At 34.7% G+C, this 21,889-nt stretch overlaps 1 pseudogene across 1 annotated transcript in view; it reads right to left on the bottom strand.

Moving 5' to 3' along the window:
- Positions 1 to 433: 433 nt before the first annotated feature.
- LOC309822321 (putative tyrosine carboxypeptidase MATCAP2) overlaps positions 434 to 21,889 on the bottom strand; it is a 38,815-nt pseudogene continuing 17,359 nt past the window's right edge. The window contains exon 2 of the transcript in view: positions 434 to 559. The product of the transcript in view is annotated as a putative tyrosine carboxypeptidase MATCAP2 (transcript). The remainder of the gene's footprint in view (positions 560 to 21,889) is intronic.

The raw sequence follows: 21,889 nt of genomic DNA on the forward strand, positions 1-21,889 counted from the left end.
GTATTTATTGAGACCCTATCTTCTAGGAACAGGACACACAGCAGTAAACAATAGAGTCAAATTCTCTGCCCTTGGGGAGCTTTCATTTCCTGGGGAGGCATGGAGATAAAAATAAGCAAATAAACAATTAAATGCATAATAAACCCAATGACAAGAAGTACAATGAACAAAAATAAAGCAGGGTAAGGGAAATGGGCACAGCTGTCTCCAGAAATGTTGTGTGTGTTTTGTAGGTAATTGACTATTTTATGTGGGGTGCTCAGGGAATACTTTAATGATGAGGTGTGGTTTGATGAGATGTAGAAACCCAAAGAGAGGAGAGTGAATAGGATACTCAATAACAAACAAAGAGACCAAGTGCCTGGAATATGGACAGCAAATGAGAGACCAGGGGATGAGGACAGAGCCACGAAGGGATTAGAGAATGTTGACCTTACAGGTCACTCTCAGGAGCATGGTTCCACTGAGGGCCATGGGCAGCTACTAGAAACCTTCGACGAAAGACACCATGTGGTGCACACTTGAAGAGGCTCATGCCAACTGCTCTACTGAGAATAGGCTGAAGACAAAAAAGGGCAGACACACTCCCTAAGCGCTCACTGTCATGGTACCACTATCATCATTTAAAATACTATACATTCAATGCTCATTTCTTTTATGTACAGTGAATTAAGGTGATGCCACAATATAAAATGCCCTCTCATGAAGAGTAAATTAAGCTTTATTTGTTCATTTAGCATATTTCTCCTCTTTGTTCATACATTTTCCCATATTAAAATTTCTGGGCTTCCCTGGTGGCACAGTGGTTGAGAGTCCACCTGCCGATGCAGGGGACACGGGTTTGTGCCCCGGTCCGGGAGGATCCCACATGCCGCGGAGCGGCTGGGCCCACGAGCCATGGCCGGTGAGCCTGCACGTCCAGAGCCTGTGCTCCACAAAGGGAGAGGCCACAACAGTGAGAGGCCTGTGTACCGCAAAAAAATAATTAATTAATTTTTTTAAAAAATTCTACTTTTAGTAGCAGCTGCAGCAAAGCAGCCAAAACAGTGACAGAAGTGGTAACAACATTTCTATATGATTTTTCCTATGTTAGTATCAATGTTCTGTAGATTTCTTATCTCTTCCGGCAAATGAGCTAGATAAAAAGAAATCTTACCAACTCATACTTCTGATTTCATCCATTGTGAACCAACCAAAACAGTACTTCCCTTTTGTTTTCTCTTTGCCACTGTCTATATCCTTACAAAGCAATTATATTTTTCAGGTCCTCTTTTTAGGCCACTGAGATTGTACAAAGGTGTCAGTGATTTTATATGCAGCAACAATGACTTCTAGTCTGTCAAAATATATAGTTATATATTTGTGTATTAGGAATGGTTAAGATTTTAGACCTAAAACATGTAACTTAAGTCTCCTGGCAACAGTGAAAAGGTGTTTACCATTATTAGTATACTTATTTAGCCGAAGATCAATAAATGCTCAATGATATTTCTATATAGACTTTGTCTTAATCTGTGGCTTTCTAAAAACCATCTCCTGAGAATTTTCACCACCAGAATCGATATTCATGTCTACCCTCATGCTGACTGATTTATGTTGTGTTACAGATTGCACCCCAGCAACTTAAATGCAGCCCATAAAGCAAGTAACCATCCATCAATGCACTAGACGTACTTGGAAATTTTACATTTAATTACTAATAGGAAACCAGGTGGAAACAAAAGTAATTTGTTCTTTATTGTTATATTAATACAGCCAAATAGTAAAGAAGTAGACTCAAAATCGACTTGATTCACTCACTTCCAGGTGAGTGAATGCATAAGATACTAATATCTTTACTAAAATACTATAGAAACGTTCGATGTAAAAGCAGCCAAAATGGTTGTGATATTAAAAAAATAGTCCACTAATTAGATTCCTCTTGGGCTACAACTTGTACAACATGATTTGTGTATTGTTTTTGTATCTTGGCATGGGTTCACCCAATACATGTGCTCGAATTTATTCAATATTAAGTAAATTTATAATATTTGTGCAAGAATTAGCAACAAGTTTGAGGACATAAAATCGAACCAGTAAAGAAACCATACAGTGTTTTATTTTTTTTAAATCATTTCCCCCCTCCCTCCTCCTTCTTTCCTTCCTTCATTCATTTTCTTTATTTCATTCCTTCATTCCTTCTTTCCTTCCTTCATTCCTTTTCTTTCTTTTCTTCTCTCTTTCTTTCTTTCTTTCATGGGAAGGCATGCTATATTACATATGTTTTGTATAATAAGAATGAGAGACAAGAATATTAAGCAAAACTGTTATACAATCTTTATAATTAGAGTTGTTTGGGGATCAAATTCTGTATGATAATAATGGGTTTTTACATAAGTCAATAAAGCATAGAGGGTGTTGTGATTCAGGAGCTATCATATCTAAACAAACAAATGAAAACAAACACACATGGGTTATCCTGTTAAAGGCCTAGCAATGATAGCATCTCAGAATAACATGCTTCAAGTTTGTTGTACTATCTTGCTGGATGAGTTGCTGGATCCTCAGTGATGAGAATTTGAGTGCAGGAATCAAGAGGGTGGCAGTAGATTTGCCCTTCTGTCTTAGTCAGCCTGGATTACCATAACAAAATACCATAGACTGGGGCTTCCCTGGTGGCGCAGTCATTGAGAATCTGCCTGATAATGCAGGGGACACGGGTTTGAGCCCTGGTCTGGGAGGATCCCACATGCCGCGGAGCAGCTAGGCCCGTGAGCCACAACTACTGAGCCTGCATGTCTGGAGCCTGTGCTCCACAACAAGAGAGGCCACGATAGTGAGAGGCCCGCACACCGCAATGAAGAGTGGCCCCCGCTTGCCACAACTAGAGAAAACCCTCGCACAGAAACAAAGACCCCACACAGCAAAAAATAAATAAATAAATAAATAATTAATTAATAAACTCCTACCCCCAACATATTCTAAAAAAAAAAAAAAATACCATAGACTGGGTAGCTTAAACAATAGACACTTATTTTCTCATAATTCTGGAGACTGGAAGTCTAAGATCAGGGTGCTAGCATGGTCAGGTTCTGGGGAGACCCTTTTCCTGGCTTGCAGATGGCTGTCTCCTTACTGTGTCCTCACATGGCTTTTCCTAGATGTGGGTGGGTGAGTGGAGAGAGAGTAAACTTTCTGGTGTCTCTTCTTTCAGGGGCACTAATCTCATCACCAGGGGCTCATCCTCATGACTTCATCTAAACTTAATTATCCTTTGAAGGCAGAATTTGGGGGGGACACATTCAGTCCATTAACACCCTCTAAAAACTCCCTGTGATTCATTGTTTACTCTTTGGAATCCTGCTGATGCAGATTTTCAGCTCTATTACATAAGGAAAATTAACTAGAAATAACTGAGTCCTAATTAGTAGCTAAAAATCCTGCATCTCTGAACAGTGGTTCTTAGCCAAGCAGCTTTATTTCTCCTTCTCTGGGATACACAGAGAAGAGAATCAAACATCACAAGACAAACAGTTGAAAGGAAATAACAAGATTCTTTAATGAGTACTAACCAGGGTATTGCTTTCTTACATAAATAAATTAAAGGACTCTCACAAAGAACATAAGATGAATAAAAGAAATGGCAAAGAAAAGAAATTCTGGAAAATGCCTGCTTTCTAAAGTGGACAGTTCCTTTTTGGTGATATTGTTTTAGAAATTAATAGGCTTCCAGGTAAGTCCACCTATTCATTTTATGAGTACAACTGATTTGAGTAAATAGAGATAAATATACTTTATTATAAGAGAGTACAGCCCCATTTCATTTCAATGAACTTTAAGCATTTAATGTTCATTAAAAATTAAAGTGTTTATTGGAATATGAAAATAGCTAAATGGTTGAGTGTATTGATTATACACCTATGGCCAATTCATATTATTTAAGTTATATAAAGCTTTTTTTCATCAGGGCATATAATCCAAACAGACTGGCCATTCAAGAGACCATTTCTATCTTCTGCTTCAAAATTGTATGCTAAACATAAGCTTTCACATTCCTTCCCTCCCAAAATGCAATTTAGCTGAATGAACAAAAGGAAGAGTGAGAAACCCATAAAGGCAATGGAAGTAGGAAAGCATATTGTCAAAAGTCTGTCTTTTAATGGCATGCTAAACTGAGCTAGAATTCATTCTGGTGAAGTCTGCAAACCATAGTGGCACAGGGAAGGATGAATGTGGCAGAGAGAGCTCTTCTTCTCAAAAGACCCCCAAGGAAATAGGATATTTGTAAATGGCCAGGGCTGAGAATAGGAGAAAGGAAGGGGCCAAAGATAGGGTAATTAATTGGATGGATATGGAAAGTCTGGACCCAGGATTCCTTCAGAGTCTCATCCTGTCACTCTGTAGTCCCAGGTGTGACCTCATGAAGTGCTCTATAAATAAAGCGGTGATGCTCCTCCATGTCTTCTTACTATATGTCTACACGAGAGAAAAAAGGAACCTTATCAAAAATTATGGTAGAAAACATACAAAGGAAGAGAGAAAGATTAAAAATAAAATGTATTATAGTTTACAAACCTAGGTTAAATCTTTCTTACTTTTTTATTCACATGGCTCTGGCTATTTTCTTTAAGAACATTCTGTTGGAGGCTCTGTTTAAATCCCCCTGCCCACTTAACCACACAGCCACAGCCAGGTAGTATAGAGTGGAGAGATAGGTGTGGAACAGACTTTCAAAACTGAATAGAAATAATTTGCTTGCAATCAAGAAAGCCAACGCTTTATTTATGTCTATGTGACTAATTAAAAATTATCAATCATTTCAAAAAAGAAGAGTGAACAGAAAACCATGTGAATAAAGTAACTGACTTGAGGAGAAGCAGAGATTAAATAGAAAGAAAAAATAAATAAAAACCTCATTATTTCCTCAGGAGAGTCTGCAGAGAGTTTGAGGTACTGTTGAAATATCAGTTAAGATCAGTCACCAAAAAAACCAGCATAATAGGAAAACAAGAAACATTCTTGAAAAATATCAGCATACTTGATATATGTGGAGTGTTAATTAAACTTGAGGAATGGTTATATCTGGCTTCTCATTTGGTGGGAGTTATAAATATTCTCAGTTTTGTAAGAAAGAAATATTTAAATGTCATTTTTAAATTAATTTCTGAAAGAATACAAGTAGTATATAAATCCTTTATATTAGTAGTAGAAAATATCATGAAATTTCAATCAGTTCTGAAAAGTAAAGGAAAAAGAAGCAAAAGGTCACAAGAAAGCTTAGCAAATAAGATATGTAAAATATAATAGTGAGTAGAGACCAAATGTATCCAAATTATTAAATAGAATAACCTATTATTTTTAAAGATACTTTCATATTATTATTTTTTAAGTTTACATAATTTTCAGATACATATTTATAAAAATGATACAGGTTTTAAACATAGAATGACATAGTTTTTGAGCAAAGAATGCTGAATGAATAACAATATAAGAAATGGCACACAATCTGTGGCCAAGCCAAATATTGAAAAGATAAATTATGTATTATTTATGCTGCCAGCAGAAGGAACATATATTCTTTATGCTGCAAACAATGCTACATTACTGTTTATTTGTTTAAAAAGTAAATAACTGACTAAAACAATATTATTGGGAGGAACTTCTGAGGCAGGAAGGTATTCTGCATAAAAGCCACAGACATAATAAGATCTGCAACACTAAGAGTTTAAATGCCTGACATCTTTGTCTGAAGGAGTGTGACTGGTCTCCCACCAAGAACCAGACAGGGTGTGCAAGGTTGTGTAAGGCACTGTCCAAATGTGGACAGCCTGGACAGTGAAAGCCATTATCAAAGGGACCCTGAATGAGTCTGAGAAGCAAAGCCAGCCCTGGATAGTTCTCAAGGCAGTGGCTCCCCCAGCCCTTGCCTATTTGCTTATAGCAGTGAAATCTCTTCTCCAGACCCACTGCCCATAACTTGCTCTCCACTCAGCTTTGCACCCCTTAAACCCTTGGGATTCTTAGTTAACCAAAAGTCAGTCAAAATGATCCCAAAAGACAATTCAGAAATTCAAGTATTGGAAAATTAACAGTGATGTGTCTTTTTTTGAACCCAGAGCTCATAGTAAGTCTACACAATAATTACAGGTGGAATTCAAGTTTCAGAGTAATGTTTTAATTACATCCTTAATGACCATATCTGCTCAAGTTTTATCTCTGGTATTCACTCCGGTACCCACACCTTGATAGATAAATTTCTCCTCTCTGAATACGCAGTGCCAAAATGTTGAAGATATGTGAGGTGTTTGAAAAAACGCTCTTGCAGTTAGGAACAAGAAAACCATTTCTATAATAAGTGTATATCCTTCACTCAAGTTTGTGTCTTCTTTATGACCATACAGTGGATGCATTTGCTATAATTCCAAGTTAAAATTATATCTAGTCATTGTTTCAGCATACACAAACAGTGTTTTATGTGCTTAGTATGTGAGGGACATTACACACCGTGTATTTTCATACATAATTTTGATTCTCATAAAGAATTTGAGGTAGAATATTAGTCTCATTTTTAAGTTGAAGATTCAGGGTATGAGAGGTTAAGGAGATTGACAAGTTCTTACATCTACAAGGTGGCAGAACCTGAATTTGAACATATTTCTGTCTGCTGTCAAACGTATGCTCCTAACCACCTTATTATATTGCTTTGCAAATTCTGTGAAAGGAGATTTAAGCTAAGCAAACTCTGCACCATGCAGCCTTCCCCTTTAGGGATGTTGCCCACACGCTTACGTTACTCAGAGAGGCACTGGCTGACACAAGGTTAAGCAGATGGTGTAACTGTGCAATTAACTTTCTTCTGCTTTACCCTTCCTACTTTTTCCTTTTGCATTGACCAAGAAAAACACAACAGCTTTTTGACGAAAAAGCCTTCTCTTTGAGGGACCATCTGAGGGAAAAAAAAGAGAAAGGAAAGATTAGCAAATGTAAAGTCTTTGACTTTTTTTATACTGCTTGCTTGTATAATTTTTTTCAATTTAAAAAATTTCAAGAAAGTTACTTTGTATACATAGTAGTTCACCACCTACAGGTCTTAGGAAATAGTTTCTCAGTGTTTCAAGTATTTATGTATCTGCAAAACTAAAGTACAGGTTAATATTTTATATAGTTTCTCATTGCAGCAAATTTTGGTGTGATGACATTAAATAACAGGCATTCTTTATATGAAGAGGCAACAGGCTCAATGGCTAGAAAGTTTCTCCACAGTGGTGAGGAATTTAGCATACTTATTTGTCTGAGAAGAAGATACATTTAATTATTTCTAAATTAAGATGGTATTTTATTTTTGTGAAATTATCTATAATGAAATTCCTTTTGTAGTAAAATAGAATGGAATTCCGTAAATGTTTAGAGAATGGCAAGAAACCAACTACAATTCCCTGTGAATGGAAAATTGAACTTGCACTTTCATGAAACTGTTGAAAATAAAACCATTAATAGAATAATACTTTAGTTTCATGACAGGCTTTCATCATTTTCACTGAATAAGAACTAGGCTAACAAAATATTATGGGAATATTGATTCAGTTAGATTAAAAGAGCTAAAACAAAAACTGCCAGCAAATATTTTTCTTAGGTAAGGACTGATAGTAATCTTTACCATTAATCATATAATTTTGCCTTCTATTAGTTTTGGTAGTAACACCAGTAAAGCCAAGCATCTGTAGTTCTACCAATTAGTAAACCCTCATAGTATGTCCGTTCTTACAGTCATGTGACATAGGAAATGCAATGAATATGGACTAGGTCTCTGCCAAGTGACCTAGGAATTCTTTCTATTTCCAAAAATAATGTAAAACATGTCCTTTTGTGAATGGTGATATCTAAACTGCATTTGTGGAATCTTTTGTTAATGCCTTCATTATTTTTGGAGCACGTATCTCAAGATATGTAATCACCCTCTAAACTTCTTAACTCCTTCTCTAAGAAGAGTGATGTAGGAAAGGTAAGGGGAAACTAAGTCTGACCCCGATCAAGAGCATGATGATTTTTAAAATATTTATTTTATCCTTTTTTAATTTTTCAGCATGTCAATTTCCTTCTAAATCAATTGAAGTTCTAATAAAATATATACAACAGATATATAGCAGCAAACTAAGAGAAATCTAAGTGCATAGTTTTAATTATATAATAGAAAAAATATATGACTCATTTTTTTTCCTGAGGTCAAAAAAATATATGACTCTTTTCTTTTTTTTTCATAATTTTAAAAATACACTATTTTTAAAATTATACAGCAAAGCAGTGACTAAGTGCTTTGTGGGAAGATAAAAGCTATTTATCCATATATTAAGATTGAGAAGGTAAACTTCTATAAGAAGAGTTTGTAGACCTGCAAATAAAATTTCTTAAAAATAAGTACTAATAAATATTTTTGCTATTAGCTGATGTAATTTCCAACATTTTTAAGGGATTATACAGTGTACTATGTGTCATTCTGTACTCTAATACCCACACAAACCATACACATATATACACACAAAGTATAATTTTAAACATGTAATACGTATATCTATACATTTTTATGTCAAGATTATTCAAGTTAAACTTAATATTATTGCATTAGATTTAGATATTTAGATAAATATTCATTATATTTAGCTTCATGTGTACTAAAAGTAAATGTATAATTTTGTGGGGCTGTGGATTTACTTATTTGCATCTGGTTTGTTTAAATGGAAATACAAAACAAGGGTAAATCTTCAGCATAAATGTAGTCTTTCTTTAAGATCACTCTTAATAAAGGTTAGAAAAATCGTTAGTGTATGTTGAAGTTAGAAAGTGGTGGAACAGATCAAGTTTTAGTCTAGAAACCTTGTCTTAGTTCTAAGATAATCTTTAAATTCTTTTGTGAGAGTGGGTACCTTGCTTAGCCTTTTAAACCTTACATTTTACATCTTTAAGATCAGAGTGCCTGGGGTAGTTTCCTTGTAATATCTTGCTTATGTTTTCAAATTAGTTTAAAATAATAGAATAATAATAGCAATAATTAGTTATAGTTAACTATAGGTAAGGTTATAATTTCTAGAGAACTCATTCTGTGTCAGGCACTATCTAAGAATTTACATGTATACTTAATATAAGGCTCAGATCAACTCTGTGAGATGAGAAATATTATCCCCATTTCACAGGTCAGGAAACCAAGGAACAGTGAGGTCCAAAGTTGCACCATTGGTAACTATTGAACCAGAAAACAGTGATTGATACAAGCAGAAACTTTTCAAAATTTCTTCAACTTTATCAATCTCTAAAATCTAAAATATGCATGAATACACACAAATTCATAACAAATGTATATTTGTCATATAAACATATATACACATGTAAATTATATCTATACTAAAATGTAATGAGTTTATTAAACTTAACAGCAATGAGTATTCTCAAAAATATTAAATTTAAACATTTAATAAAAACAATAAAATTTAAAAATTTAAATATTGTATATTCTTAAATGCTTTCTGAGAGAAAACCTCAAAATTATTGACCATGGATAGTAAATAAAACCACCTTATTTTACTGCCATTACCTTCAATAATTTTGTGATTTAAGACACTTTATGACCTTTGAACTAAGCTATGAAATATTGAAATTTTTAAGATAATGAATTTAGACAGGGTGATATTTAATTCTGAACAAAATTAAATGGTAATTTACTAAAAGATTCCTATTGCCCCAAATCTGCTAATGGTCTCAACATCAAGCAAAACAGTGAGCTTTGCCAGAATTTCCAGTCTCCCACCATATTTTAAAAATGGTTAGAATTATTATCACAAAATTTCCATAATTATTTTAGTAGATATAACAAATAGTGAGCATATTTATTTAAAATCTCTTTTAAAATGGCAGTTTTAGGGGCTTCCCTGGTGGCGCAGTGGTTGAGAGTCCGCCTGCCGATGAGGGGACACGGGGTTCGTGCCCCGGTCCAGGAAGATCCCACATGCCGCGGAGCGGCTGGGCCTGTGAGCCATGGCCCCTGAGCCTGTGCGTCCGGAGCCTGTGCTCTGCAACGGGAGAGACCACAACAGTGAGAGGCCCGCGTACTGCAATAAAAACAACAACAACAACAACAACAAAAATAGCAATTTTAAAAACTATATGCAAACAAAACCAAAGCAAACTAACAGAAATTCATCCACAAACTTCACCATCACATGCTCACATTCTTTAGAGGTATGATATAGAGACTTTCATTCATGTATATTTAGATTTGCTTAGATTCTCTGCATTACAAAAATGATATTGAGCCCTTTCCAAAAAAGTAGAAAGAATATTTTCCCAACAAATAACATTTTTTTCAGAATTCTACACCTTAAACTTACAGTTAATTAACAACAATTCTACACCTTAAACTTACAGTTAATTAACAACATTATACATTTGAAATTCTAAGCAAAATTTGCAATTAGAATTTGTAACTAGCAATTGTAATTAGCATTTAGGATAATTAAATGTAATACATTAAATTTAAATCTTGATATAGTTCTAGGTATAGATATAAAAGCTATCTGAAGATAACGGATTTTCTATCTCTGCTTATACTCTTAGACAGTAAATTCCTGTTGAATGATAAATGAATGAAAACAATTCCTAGCCTTGTATGAAGCACAATTCTTTCTGCCAGTTAAATGTTTTTGCTCCAAAATTAATTTTGCTCCAAAATGAATTTATATATAAGTAGATATAAACATATCTATACCTTTCCCTACGTCTACACCTATACCTGTCTTATATCTATACCTATACTTGTTACCTATATCTGTTCCTATTCCTATACTTTCTGAAAGTCTTCAACACCACACTCTTTGTTTTCATAGTTTCTGTATCCTCAGTGGTAATACATACATATCTGTTCAATGGTAAATAAATGCATATGGAGGAAATTACTTGATTCCTTATTTTTATTAAACTTCCCAATCAAATTTTCAGTCTTCCATAAAACTATCATAAAGAACCCAAAGACCTCTCTGGAATTAGGTTCTATTTGAAGTCTGTCCTTCAATACAATTATGAGATGATTTTCATATAGTGGACATAATGATCCATTGCTTTCTGGAGCCGGTGGGAAGGCTTTATTTCCTTCCCTGAAAATTTCCATCTATGACAAGGGAGCTTGTTAGTGCAAAGTTCTTTTCCGTTTTTGTTCCCTTCGCTTCCCTGTGCTGTAGTGTTTTGCTGGAGTAATTTCGTTGATTTGGGATTTAGAAAAGAGACAGCAGGATCTGGAGTGTAGCCCTTTCTTTTCCTCTCTCATTTGGTAGTTCACTGCTCTCCCCTTCCTCTCTGCCCCTTCATGCCTCAAATTTTTCAGCTGTAAACCATGTAACTGTAGTAGAGACCTCTGTCCTAGTGCATAACTGACTATGAGAAGATAGGAAGTCTGTCTCAATCCCAGATTCAGTTTTTGGAAACCTAATTTCTTCAGATATGAGCCAGGATCTCCAGTATCAGCTTGTTCCCAACAAAGACACTCTTATGTCTGCTAAGCCTTAGAGCTTTGCCTAATTTCTCAAGTAGTTCAGCACTTGGGCAAAGAATAAAAACAATGACAAGGCAATGATAATTTTAGCTGGAACACATGTGCCAGTCACTGTTCTAAACATACTATATATATAAATTCAGGTGTATCACACATCACCCTTGTCAGTTAGGTCCTATATTTGCTCTAAGACCTCACAGCTAGTAACTGGCAAAGACTTGTTTAAAACCCCACAGTTTGCTCCAAACTTTGCTACACCATCTATTAGACCCCTAAATCCTCCAATCCAGAGATAATTTCAAAGACAAAACAACCCACAAAATTTTCATTGTGAATCAACCCAACTTTGATTTTATTTTTCATCTCACAAAACTTAAGGGAAATGAATTCATTTCTAAAGTCAATGAAACTGATTTGACTTTTTCTCTCCTTGTCAAAAATTTAACATATGCCTTTTATTTTCTGTTGAAATTCTTATTTTCTTGACATAAGGGTATCAAGCTCTTAAATTTAATTTATGGATATATTTGTGCATTTAAATAACTATGCTTTCAATAAATTTTTTTTGCATTATACAGTGATTGAATAGTGACCAATATTAGTAAGATTTCTATAAGTGTTGAATTAATTTTAGGAAACAAATTTATTTAGTACATAAATACATCTAAGAATAAGTAAACCAAAGTTGATGGATTAAATTTAAAAGTACTTAGAAGTACACCTAAAGTAAATGGATTTTAAAAATTGATTGCATACATAGTATGTGTGTATTGACACATACTAATAGGGGAAATAAAAGAAAATACACACTTTACAAAAAACTTAAACCTGGACAAAGGAAAATCATGAATAAGAATAGCAATTAGAGTAGAGGGGACCTAAAATTATACATATCATATGGCAGATATAGATGGATTTTATAGAAATGATGTCCAGAGAAGAATTAGTGGATAATTATTTACTGGCTAACTACAATATATAAAGCTAATTTATAAAACAGTAGTCAATTCTGCAGCACACAGAATATAGACATCATGGAAAAGGTAAATAATAACTGTAGCTGAGAAAAATTAAATTAATGGTCAATAATTTGCTTTCAGTTTTGTCAGTTGTAAGAATTCATTGCATTTCATTCCCATTCATTCCATCAAGTTTCCTTAATATCCAGATGACATCCATTATTAATACATTGCTCTAATTTCTTCTTATCTTGAAAAGGCAGAGATTGTCATATTTTAACACTGAATTGAGAGGGTGCCAGCTCCTAGCACCTTTTGCATGATGGCACAGGAGCCTGCCCTCAAAGTACCACATAAGATAAAGACAAAATTCTCTGACTTGCCAGGGCTCAAATGTTCATAGGCAGGCTCACATTTACTCTTCTTTATAGTGTGCTGATATTTCATAATAGCTAAATTTTTCATTTTAGATATTTTATATTATCTTGTATTGTGAATGTTATAAAATTCAATATTTTCAGGTTGTCAATATGCATATTTCCAAGAAGAAGAATAATACAGGAAAGGGAGTCAATTGTTACTTCAGATTCCCAAGTTCCATATTGTAAATACACGTTACTATGGAACTGCAATGAATTTTCAGAAAAATCATATGCATATATATATATATATATATATATATATATATATATATATATATATATATATACACACACACACACAATATACCCAATGCAACATGTTTATATCCAGGCTACATTTCCAATTTTATTATTTTTCCTCATCCTATAGTTGTATAGTCAGAACATCAAATAAAGTGTGGGAGAAGGGCATTTTTGCAGTGGTCTTTGCAACATTCTAGTTACAGTTTGTATTCCTTAAAACATTCTTGTAAAGATAGAAAGCAGTTATAGTGAAATTTAAAAAGTACAACTTTCCTATCCTTTTCCATGGCTGGATTTCATAACCTTTCACAAATAACCAATCACAACTTTATATAGACAGCAGGATGAAAAAAAATATATTTATTGCCTTAAGTTAAAATTTATCTTCTAAATAAACCACTCCTAAAAGACATAGTGCTTTTTTTAAAAAAACATCTTTATTGGAGTATAATTGTTTTACAATGATGTGTTAGTTTCTGCTTTATAACAAAGTGAATCAGCTATACATATACATATATCGCATATCTCTTCCCTCTTGCATCTCCCTCCCACCCTCCCTATCCCACCCCTCTAGGTGGTAACAAAACACAGAGCTGATATCCCAGTGCTATGCGGCTTCTTCATACTAGCTATCTGTTTTACAACTGGTAGTGTATATATGTACATGCCACTCTCTCACATCGTCCCAGCTTACCCTTCCCCTCCCCGTGTCCTCAAGTCTATTATCTACTTCTGCATCTTTATTCCTGTCCTGCCGCTAGGTTCTTCAGCATCTTTTTTTTTTTTTTTAGATTCCATATATAGGGTATTTGTTTTTCTCTTTCTGACTTACTTCACTCTGTATGACAGACTTTAAGTCCATCCACCTCACTACAAATAACAGTTTTGTTTCTTTTAATGGCTGAGTAATATTCCATTGTATATGTGTGCCACATCTGCTTTATCCATTCACCTGTCGATGGACACATAGGTTGCTTCCATGTCCTGGCTGTTGTAAATAGAGCTACAATGAACATTGTGGTACATGACTCTTTTTGAATTATGGTTTTCTCAGGGTGATGTCTCATGATCCTTTGTATTTCTGCAGTGTCAGTTGTTATTTCTCCTTTTTCATTTCTAATTCTGTTGATTTGAGTCTTCCTCCATTTTTTCTTCGTGAGTCTGGCTAGTGGTTTATCAATTTTGTTTATCTTCTCAAAGAACCAGCTTTTAGTTTTATTGATCTTAGCTATTGTTTCCTTCATTTCTTTTTCATTTATTTCTGATCTGATCTTCATTATTTCTTTCCTTCTGCTAACTTTGGGGGATTTTTTTGGTTGTTCTTCTTTCTCTAATTGCTTTATGTTACGTTTATTTGAGATGTTTCTTGTTTCTTGAGGTAGAATTGTATTGCTATAAACTTCGCTCTTAGGACTGCTTTTGCTGCATCCCATAGATTTGGGGTCATTGTGTTTTCATTGTCATTTGTTTCTAGGTATTTTTTGATTTCCTCTTTGATTTCTTCAATGATCTCGTGGTTATTTAGTAGTGTACTGTTTAGCCTCCATGTATTTGTATTTTTTACAGATTTTTTTCCTGTAATTGATATCTAGTCTCATAACATTGTGGTTGGAAAAGATACTTGATAAGATTTCAATTTTCTTAAATTTACCAAAGGTTGATTTGTGACCCAAGATATGATCTATCCTGGAGAATGTTCCATGAGCACTTGAGAAGAAAGTGTATTCTGTTGTTTTTGGATAGAATGTCCTATAAATATCAATTAAGTCCATCTTGTTTAATGTATCACTTAAAGCTTGTGTTTCCTTATTTATTTTCATTTTGGTAGATCTGTCCATTGGTGAAAGTGGGGTGTTGAAGTCCCCTACTATGATTGTGTTACTGTTGATTTCCCCTTTTATGGCTGTTAGCATTGCCTTATGTATTGTGGTGCTGCTGTGTTGGGTGCATATATATTTATAATTGTTATATCTTCTTCTTGGATTGATCCCTTGATCATTATTTCATGTCCTTCCTTTTCTCTGGTAACATTCTTTATTTTAAAGTCTATTTTATCTGATTATTATTACTCCAGCTTTATTTTGATTTCCATATGCATGGAATATCCTTTTCCATAACCTCAGTTTCAGTCTGTATGTGTCCCTAGGTCTGAAGTGGATCTCTTGTAGACAGCATATATACGGGTCTTGTTTTGTATCCATTCAGCTAGTCTGTGTCTTTTGGTTGGAGTATTTAATCCATTTATATTTAAGTAGTTAATATGTATGTTCCTATTACCATTTTCTTAACTGTTTTGGGTTTGTTATTGTAGGTCCCTTCCTTCTCTTGTGTTTCCTGCCTAGAGAAGTTCCTTTAGCATTTGTTGTAAAGCTGGTTTGGTGGTGCTGAACTCTCTCAGCTTTTGCTTGTCTGTAAAGGTTTTAATTTCTCCTTCAAATCTGAATGAGATCCTTGCTGGGTAGAGTAATCTTGGTGGTAGGCTTATCCCTTTCAACAGTTTAAATATGTCCTGCTACTGCCTTCTGGCTTGCAGACTTTCTGCTGAAAGATCAGCTCTTAACCTTATGGGGATTCCCTTGTATGTTATTTGTGGTTTTTCCCTTGCTGCTTTTAATGTTTTTTCTTTGTATTTAATTTTTGATAGTTTGATTAATACGTGTCTTGGCATGTTTCTCCTTAGATTTATCCTGTATGGGACTCTCTGTGCTTCCTGGATTTTACTGAATATTTCCTTTCCCATATTAGGGAAGTTTTCAAGTATAATCTCTTCAAATATTTTCTCAGTCCCTCTCTTTTTCTCTTCTTCTTCTGGGACCCCTATAATTTGAATGTTGGTGTGTTTAATATTGTCCCAGAGGGCTCTGAGACTGTTGTCAATTCCTTTCATTCTTTTTTCTTTATTCTGCTCTGTGGTGGTTATTTCTACTATCTTATCTTCCAGGTCACTTATCCGTTCTTCAGCCTCAGTTATTCTGCTCTTGATTCCTTCGAGAGAATTTTTAATTTCATTTATTGTGTTGTTCATCATTGTTTGTTTGCTCTTTAGTTCTTCTAGGTCCTTGTTAAACGTTTCTTGTATTTTCTCCATTGTATTTCCAAGATTTTGGATCATCTTTACTATCTTTACTCTGAATCGTTATTCAGGTAGATTGCCTATTTCCTCTTCATTGGTCTGGTGCATTTTTACCTTGCTCCTTCATCTTCTGTGTGTTTCTCTGTCTTCTCATTTTGCTTAACTTACTGTGCTTGAGGTCTCCTTTTTGCAGGCTACATGTTCGTAGCTCCCGTTGTTTTTGGTGTCTGCCCCCAGTGGCTAAGGTTGGTTCAGTGGGTTGTGTAGGCTTCCTGGTGAAGGGGACTGGTGCCTGTGTTCTGGTGGTTGAGGCTGGATCTTGTCTTTCTGGTGGGCAGGACCATGTCTGGTGGTGTGATTTGGGGTGTCTGTGAACTTATTATGATTTTAGGCAGCCTCTCTGCTAATGGGTGGGGTTGTGTTCCTGTCTTACTAGTTGTTTGGCATGAGTTGTCAAGCACTGTAGCTTGCTGGTCATTGAGTGGAGCTGGGTCTTAGCGTTGAGACAGAGATCTCTAGGAGAGCTCTCACCGATTGATATTACAAGGGGCCGGGAGGTCTCTGTTGGATGAATGTCTTGAACTCGGCTCTCCCACCTCAGAGTCTCAGGCCTGACACCTGACCAGAGCACCAATACCCTGTCAGCCACACGGCTCAGAAGAAAAGGGAGAGAAAAAATGGAAGAAAGAAAAATAAATAAAATAAAATAATTAAAATAAAAAAGAATTATTTAAAATAAATTAAAAAGTAATTGAGAAAAACGAAAGAAGAGAGCAGCCACCAAAAAACAAATCCACCATTGATAACAAGTGCTAAAAACTATACTAAAATAGAAAAAAAAAAAAAAAGGACAGACAGAACCCTAGGACAAATTGTAATAGCAAAGCTATACAGACAAAATCACACAAAGCAGCATACAGACTCACAAAAGGAGAAAAAGGAAAAAATATATATATATAAAAGGAAGAGAGCAATGAAATCAATAAACAAATCTACCGATGATAATAAATTCTAAATACTAAACTGAGATAAACATAAGACCAGAAACAAATTAGAGGCAGAAAGCAAACCCCAAGTCTACAGTTGCTCTCAAAGTCCACTGCCTCAATTTTGGGATGCTTCGTTGTCTATTCAGGTATTCCAGAGATGCAGGGTACATCAAGTTGACTGTGGAGATTTAATCCGCTGTTCCTGAGGCTGCTGGGAGAGATTTCCCTTTCTCTTCTTTGTTCGCACTGCTCCTGAGGTTCAGCTTTGGATTTGGCCCTGCTTCTGCATGTAGGTTGCCTGAGGGCGTCTTTTGGGAAGTCTGAGGTCTTCTGCTAGCGTTCAGTAGGTGTTCTGTAGGAGTTGTTCCGCATGTAGATGTATTTCTGATGTAGTTGTGGGGAGGAAGGTGATCTCCTCTGCCATCTTGAAGGTCTCCTGCTTTCTTTGCTGAGAGCCTTTCATTCCCCTCCCCTTCTAGGAGTCGTGAACTTTGGAACCTTTGCCTCCAACATCCATTCCCTTTAACTCTCAGACATAGTGCTTTGATCTTATTGAATTATATGCATTTAAATGTGGACTCTGAGTAGCAGCCAAAGCTTTGTGGGAAATCTTTCCACTAGTAAACAAACAGTAGCCTGAAAGCTCAGTCAACTACAGTAGCTTTATTTGTTTTGTTTTGTTTTTTTCTCTAAGGTGAGGTTTTAATAGATACTTTTCAGTATATTGACTTTCAGATAATAATGCATTTATTTCAGAGTGTTAACATGATGGAGTCAAAGAAAGACAGAAGTAAAAATAAAAAAAATTTGGCAAAATCACAACATAAATTATTTAGCCTCAGAACTCCTATTTAATTTTGTTGGATATTTCCCCCCTGAACAGTGTAAATCATCCACCAAATGAGAATGTTCTCTTTCTTTTTTTTTTCTTCTTCTATCATTACAGTTTATTTTAATCCAGCTGTTCATGTCTTCCTATGGGACAAACAATAACCAACAATTAAATGTAGGTGTTTTGAGAAAAGAGTACCCCTGTTCTTCCTAATGACTTGAGGGAAATAGAAAGGAAGGAGAAAAAAGTGAAACCTAAATATACTACCTGCTTAGTGAAGTATGAGATCTTTCCCTGGGCATAAAAATTAGGGTCTGCTTTCTATTAAGGATGTGATTTACTTGGATAAGGAAAAGGGGTCTTCTTGTTAATTTGTTTTATAAGGAGAAAATTAAACAACAGTAATGGGAAAGTATATGTATTCAGTTAAAGAAAAGAAGGAAGGAAGGAAGAGGAAAGGAGGAAGAGAAATGGAGGGAGGGAGAGAGAGAGGGGCAAGAACAGAAAGGGGAGAGAGTGGGGCAAAGAAAGAAGGAAGGGAAAGAAAAGAGAGAGAAAGAAAGAAGAAAGAAAGAGAGAAAGAAAAAGAAGGAAGAGGAGAGGAGGAAGAGAGAAGGGAGGGAGGGAGAGAGAGGGGCAAGAAAAGAAAGGGGAGGAAGTGGGGCAAAGAAAGAAGGAAGGGAAAGAAAAAGAGAGAGAAAGAAAGAAGAAAAAAAGCAAGGAAGGAAAGGAAGGAAGGAAGAAAGGAAGGAAGGAAGGAAGAGGACGAGGGAGGGAAGGAAAGAGAAAAAAACTACACTTGCATCTATAAAAATAATTGGGCCTAAATATTTTAACCTCTAAAATGCAAAACAGTTCTGCTCTCATACTAACCAACCACAAACAGAAGAGCTTCTTCTTACACAGTAATTTTTTGATTGAGAAGTTAAAAATATTTTATGCCAATTATTATCTATTATAATAAAAATGTTTCCTTTTTTTGTATTTCATTTTTATTCATCTATACGCAAGCAGTAGATGAATATGACACATTCATGTATCTACATTGAACACACTTTTATAATTACCCAAGTAGATAACTTAACACATACTCTTGAAACATCAACTTAAAAGAAGATCAACCTAACCCACATTTTAAATTTCCTCAAAAAGTTGTTATTTACTTATTCAGAATAATCAAGTGAATTGATAAAGTTAACTTCCCAACACAAAATGTTATATATAGATTTGCTTTTTAGTGAAAACAGACAAACATAACATATACAAAGACAGGGAATATAGAGCATTGTAAAATACTGTGGCCTTGCTTGCCCAATTTAGCTTTACTACTGCCTAAACCTAGAGTTAAGACAGAGTTAAATGGAATTTCTTAGCAATATATTCATTGAGAATCCGTAAAACTGTTGGTGTATTAATGGATACTGGATTACAGAGAGCATTACTGATGTCTACAGGTTTTGAATAATTCTTAAAAATGGTGAATCCATTTGTTGTAATCAGTTATGCAACAGAATTCAACTCAATATTCTATCTATTAATTTCTTTGCCCATTTTTATACCTATTGTGTATAGTCGATATAATTAGAGTTTTAATGTTTGCTAGTGAAAGTCTTGTATTATTACTAATCTATCTCAAAAATTGTCTTGTATATGTATTGTTTCTTCTCAATAACTTAAGAAACACAGATTCCAAAATGTTTCTATTTTTTAAATTTAAACAAATTATATTTTACTGTGTTTTTGTTTCTATAATGAGAATCATTTCTTTTTCTAAATTATTAATATTTCTTTAATTTTCCCAGTACTATTTTATAAATCATTTAAACTAAGAGGTAGAATGTAATGACAAAAATTTACAAGTTGTAATCAGACTAATATGAGTTCAAATATCAATTTTACTATTTTATTTTATTGGAGTATAGTTGATTTACAATGTTGTGTTAGTTTCTGCTGTACAGCAAAATGAATCAGTTATACAAGGTGCTCTTATTTCTTCTCTGAGACAGAAGGTACAATCCATCAGCGTCCTCTTCAAGGTGGTGTCTTTAAGAAACAAGCTACAGTCCTGCTGCTGCAACTGCTTTTATAGCTGAAAAATTTTCACCATCTTTCTTCTCCCTTACGTATTCTAGATTTCTCTTACCCTTGGGCAGCACTTTGATCAGGCAGCTGTGCTTATATGGTGAGATGACTACTATGGTCTGAATCTTTAGTTCCCCCCAAATTCATATGTTGAAACCTAATGACCAATGAGATGGTTTTGGAGGTGGGGCCTTTAGGAGGTGATTAGGTTACGAGAATGGAGTCTTGATCAGTGGAATTAATGCCTTTATCAAGGAGACCCTAGATAGCTCCTTTGCTCCTTCTACCATGTGAGAACACAGTGAAACCAGAGGTGGGCCCTCACTGGACACTAAATCTGCTGGTGCCTCGGTCTTGGACTTCACAGCCTCCGGAATTGTGAGAGATAAACTTCTATTGTGTATAAATTACACAGTCTGTGGTATTTTGTTATGGCTATGTAAATGGGCTAAGTCAGGGACTCACAGATCCATGCTCCAGGCATCTGAGTCTTAGTTGTTTTGCCTTTCTTATCACAATTGTTTTCTATTATCACAGGACATATATACACCATGCTAACAGGTGTCCAGTGAATTCCATAGGTTCCATATACTTTTCTTTCTGCTATGATTTTATAGTGGCAATTACAGTTTCTCGTGGTAATCAGGATCTATTACCACTGACAGCAAATTAACTCCTTCCTTTGCCCCCTGATCCATAGCCTAAAGAGCATAAAGTGACCAGTGGGGAGTGGCAGCTCCAATTCATTGGGATGCTTGCTGTGTCCCCTGTGTCCTCTCTGTTCTCCATGAGCTAGGACCTTTAACCCAGTTTTCAAGATAGAATGAATAATTTATTACCATGCATGTAGATTATTTGTAATGATGGTGAGAGAGGAGCCATTTTTATTTTCACCTTTTCTTCTGATCCCATGTTTTGTAGGTATTAAATATACAGTACAACATAGTGGAATATTGCTTAATTCGTTGAATTGAAGATGACATTGTTTATAAGAGGCTTATTTTTTCATTGTTTTATTTATTTACTGAAGTATAGATGATTTACAACGTTGTATTGGTTTCTGGTGTACAGCAAAGTGATTCAGTTATACATATTAAGAGGCTTATTTTTTATGTGTTACCAAAAAGTAAAATTAAATTGCCAATTAAACTACTACACAGCATTTTCAAATCATGCAGATTTTCTTAAGTCATTTTGTACCTCCTGAATGAGCTTTTTAAAACTAACCGTATTTCATGAAATCTAAGACAAAGCATTATTTTATGTAACATCAGGGGAAACACCTTGCAAATATAAATTTAATATTCATTATAAATGACATCCTTATTCCAAATATGATATAAAGTGAAAAAATATGACTCTAACAACTGATAATATAAAATAAAGTGGGAAGGGGAATGATAACACCTAATGCTGAGGGAGAAGTATTTTAATGCACTAAGTAGAAATGTAAAGGATTTCCCACCTTCTTGAGAAATCAAACAGTCAGTGTCTATTAAAGTGTAAGTGCTCATGCTCTTAGATACAACATTTTCAGTCCTGGGGCTATACTACATAAAAATAGAAATTATACTTGAAAAACTTTATAGTAGATAATATTTACTATAGAGCTGCTTATAGTACCAAAACTATCCACAACATGAATGCCTAACGCATTTGAGTTTCTGAACAAGTTGTAACCATAAAAACAATAAATGTTAAGGCAATAAAAAGAATTAATTAAAATAATAAAAACATAATGATATACAATGAAAAATTGGAAGAGAAAACTTAT

The sequence above is a fragment of the Grampus griseus genome (assembly GCF_964374135.1).
Source record: "Grampus griseus genome assembly, chromosome: 4".
NCBI lineage: Eukaryota > Metazoa > Chordata > Mammalia > Artiodactyla > Delphinidae > Grampus > Grampus griseus.